The following is a 4466-nucleotide window of genomic DNA, read 5'->3' as shown; positions in this document are numbered from 1 at the left end:
TCTACAAAAATGTAACACGTAATCTTTCAGTTTAATGTTAAATTTTTTTCATATTTAATTTGACACAAAAACAAATGTTACTACGTGTGTGAGTGTGTGCGTGTGTGTGTGTGTGTGTGAGTGTGTGTGTGTGTGTGTGTGTGTGTGTGTGTGTGTGTGTGTGTGTATGTGTGTGCTGGTGTGAAATTTATTGCAATTATTAATAACCATCAATTTCAAAGTGATATGTCACAGCTTGGAAAAGATTTCATTAACCAAAATAATAAAATCGACATATAACTAAGTCTATTTATTCCATTGTCATAGAACTCTGGATATAAACAAACCAACACTTCTTATCAAGCAATGGTGGAGTACAAACACAGGCATAAAAACTCACACACACACACACACACACACACACACACACACATCTAAACACAAACACAATCACATATTGGGCTGTCTCCATTACTTGTCTCTTTCCAATGTTATTTAAATTAACATGGAAACTATTTTCTCGTGTTTTATGGGGAAGTGAGCAGTTGTAGCTTTATTTTTCTTCTACAAATTTTGTTTATCGTTTTTGAAATTTGAATAAATTTTACCTCTTTTCAGACAAATGACAACAGAGTGCCAAACAGAAAAACAAAGAAATCAACATTTTCAGTGCCTGCTTCTCTTCACTTCCAGTCATGGTTCCAAAGTAGCCAAACCCACTTGAGACATTTGTACTGTATATGGAGAAGCACTAATACTCAAAGAACTGTATAGAGATGTTGTGTCTGGGGAGAGTCATTCTCTTTGAGTGCCTTCTAATTTAACACACTCTCCGATAAAATTTCCACTTATTTCTTTTTTATTTTTCTAAAATTTTCGTTGTATTTTGCAACATTTTCGATAGTTTTGGAATAAAAAAGATATAAATGGAAATTTTACCAGTGAGTCTGTTAAATTATAAGGCACTAAAAGAGAATGACTCTCCTCATACACAACAGAATATGCTTCAATACACAAACTCACATAAAGAATCTTGCAAACCAAATCCAAAAACATATTCCAGATTTAGTTTCCATGCCTGGCATTTCATCTCTAACTCCTCTATCAATTCAGCTATGAGAACTAAGTCATTAATTTAGAGGAGTTCCCATGGACATCCAGTCTTAAACTCTTCTGCGATGCTTGTAGGATTATTATGAATTGGAGAGGGAGAAGGACTGTACTTTGACAGACTCTTATCATCACAAGCTATATAGATAGATAGATAGATAGATAGATAGATAGATAGATAGATAGATATGACTGGCTTCTTTCAGTTTCTGTCTCCCAGACCCACTCACAAGGTTTTAGTCAGTCTGAGGTTATAGCAGGAGACACTTGCCCCGAATGCCATGCAATGGGACTGAACCTAAGACCATACTACTGGGAAGTAAGCTTCTTAACCACACAGCTATGCCTACATCTATTAAATTTGAGTTCAAACCCCACTGCGTTCAATTTTATATTTCTATCCCACAGATTTAAATTGCGTAAGTACCTGTAATACAATGGGTAGCTTTAATCATCTACATTGTCTCCTTACAAATGTGTGTCCTAGGTTCAATCTAATTCACCAATCTCTTGGGGAGAATCATGAACATTGTACAATCTCATCATCTCTAGAATAAATGTTATGATGAAATAAGCTAAATATTATTAACAGAGTAAGAATAATAATATTTACTTCAACCCTTTAGCATTCAAATTATTCTGTCTATTGAAAGGCTCATTTATTCATTGTTTTCAATTAATCATGCATTATCTTGTAGCTTTGAGATTTTGACGATTGTCTGTTTTTAGAATGACATTGCCAGGAAGGTGTGAGAGCCTGGATCTGGCTAGTTTGAACATGAAAAAGGTGGAATATTTGGACTGGATATGGCCAGTTTAAACACTAAAGGATTAATCAGGACCTTGTTATGAGGAGAGATAAAGGTAAACGAGACTATTAGTCAGGCTGGGTAGATATATCACTGTAGCCAGACTGCCATACCATGCCATGCCATACCATGCCATGCCATACCATGCCATGCCATACCATGCCATGCCATGGGCTTTTAGCTCTTTGATAGAGTTGTAGGGTGCGCTGTCATAGTATATGTCATGTTTTTGGCATTTTAGACTTGATGGGGCTCATCCTCCTCTAGCAGTGACCACAGAGAGAGAGAGAGAGAGAGAGAGAGAGAAGACAGATGGAAAGAAGGAATCAGAGAAAGACAGAGAGAGAAAGAGCTAGAAAGAGAGAGAAAAAATAAGACAAACTGAAAGAAGGCGTTATAAAAAGAAATGGATAGGGAGAAAGAGAGAGAGATTAAGAGAAAGAGTTACAGATAGAGGGGGGAGAGAGAGACAGAGACAGACAGAGACAGACAGACAAACGGACAGACAGACAGACGGACAGACAGACAGACTGACGGACAGACAGACAAACTGACGGACAAACAGACGGGCAGAAAGTTTTAGAGAATGAGACAGACAAAAAAAAAAAGAGTCCAAGAAAGAGACTGACAGAAATTAAGAGTTAGTGAAAAAGGATCGACCCCAGTATAAACCTGGTACTTTATTTATTGATCCACGCCACCACCACCACAAAAAAAGAAAAGAAAAAGAAGGATGGAAGATAAAGTTGACCTTAGCCTGATTTTGAACTCAAAATGCAGATATTCAAAACAATCATCACCAAACACTCTATCCAATGTTCTTGTAGCCTTGCCAACTGGCTGCCTTCTGATAATAGGGCCCTAAGTATTTCGAAATCTGGAGTTTTACCACGATGTTTCTCAGAAATGCTAAAGGAGTGTAAGAGCAGAGAGAGAAGGAGAGAGAGAGAGAGAAAAAAAAAGAGAGAGAGAGAAAAAAAAAGAGAGAGAGAGAAAAAAAGAGAGAGAGAGAGAGATGGGAGAGGGGTTGGGACTGGGAGATGGAGAGTTCTAGAGGGAAAGGAAGAGATGATGAGAAGTTAGTATTGATACTTTTAACTAAACGATTGAAGAAAATTCAAATGTAAGGGAAATAACTGCGTAAAGTATAACTTTCACAGTTTTCTTCGTTCAGATTAAAGAAAACAAAAAAATTCGTAACTAGAATGCTTGTGTTTATTTCGTTTGTTGTTTTGTTTTTTGAGATGCTTCCCAACTTCCTTAAAGGAGATTCTGAAATGTCATTTGGAAGGATCAGAAAGAGAAACTTGCTTAACAACCATCTCAGCCTTCTTATGAAGGTTTTCATCTGTAGGGCACTATATTTCCACTCTCCTACATGAGTGTGAGGCATGGATCATGTATAGCCAACACATTAAGGCCCTGATGGCTTTTAGCGTTCGGAGTTTCCAGAAAATTCTTTCAGTTGCTGCTGAGATTGAACTGCACAGATAAGAATTCTTCACCGAACCAAGAGAACCAGTATTGAATTCACACTGTACTGATACCAGCTGAGATGGATCAGAGATATAGTGAACATATTTGATTCATGTCTATTCCCTGGAATCCCCGACAACATCCAGGTGGGAGGAAGGGCACAAAGAAGTAGCTAGAGGTCACTTTGAAGAAGAACACTATCAATCCTTCAGGGTTGAATCATTTAATGTCCATTTTCCATGCTGACATGGGTTGACCGGTTTGAGAGGAGCTGACCCGAAGGATTATTCAGGCTCTATGTCTGTTTTCGCATGCTTTCTGCTGCTGGATGCAACTTCCTAATGCCAACCACTTTACAGAGTGTACTGGGTGCTTTTTATATGGCACCAGCACTTACAAGCCTGTAAGATTAGGAAGGCTCAGCTTGGCAAACATTAGGAAGGCTCAGCTTGGCAAACATGAGCACACTTCACCAGAGGTAACGTTTGCTGTTTTATACATAGAAACAGAAGTTCCAGCCAAGCTCTGAATGACCGAGGCCCACCTGAGGAGGTGAAATCATACCAAAACACAGTCTCAGGTAGTCTGCTAACATCTTTCGGAATTCAACTTTTTGGGAGTCTTATTGCGAGAAATTTTTCTCCAAGAAAAAAACCCAAAGTAAATGGTTTCCATGTTTCTAGTGTGTGGGAACATGCATGAATAAATTAGCAAATTTATACGCGCGTGTGCGCGAACGTGTGTGTGCGTTGCGCGCGCGTGTGCACGTGCATATGGTTCTAGATATGAGCTAAAATGCTCATCTCTTCTCAGTTACGCTAGCTCTTTAAATAGCTCGTTGAGAAAGGTTTCAGTGCGTCTAAAGGTTGCATGATTATCTCCCTTACACATAATTTGTTCAGATTCGTCTCCCCTTAATAAGTTTCCATTTTAACTATTAAGAATTATAACCGAAGCTAAACCAAGAACACCACAACTTCTACTACCATAATGATGATGATGATACTGATCATCTTTATCGTCTTTATATATATATATACATATATATAGGAGGAGGGAGAAAGAGGAGGGGATGAGTTGAGGGGAGGGGGG

General features: G+C 38.3%; 1 long non-coding RNA gene across 1 annotated transcript in view; it reads left to right on the top strand.

The window, feature by feature from the left end:
- LOC128249247 (uncharacterized) overlaps window positions 1-821 on the top strand; it is a 3647-nt gene extending 2826 nt beyond the window's left edge. Inside the window, exon 3 of the long non-coding RNA XR_008265346.1 lies at window positions 598-821. This is a non-coding gene — a long non-coding RNA (uncharacterized LOC128249247). The remainder of the gene's footprint in view (window positions 1-597) is intronic.
- Window positions 822-4466: the final 3645 nt, after the last annotated feature.

Source organism: Octopus bimaculoides, chromosome 13 (genome assembly GCF_001194135.2).
Source record: "Octopus bimaculoides isolate UCB-OBI-ISO-001 chromosome 13, ASM119413v2, whole genome shotgun sequence".
Classification (NCBI taxonomy): Eukaryota; Metazoa; Mollusca; class Cephalopoda; order Octopoda; family Octopodidae; genus Octopus; species Octopus bimaculoides.
The sequence above is the reverse complement of the archived record's forward strand: the minus strand, read 5'-3'. Positions and strand labels throughout refer to the sequence as shown.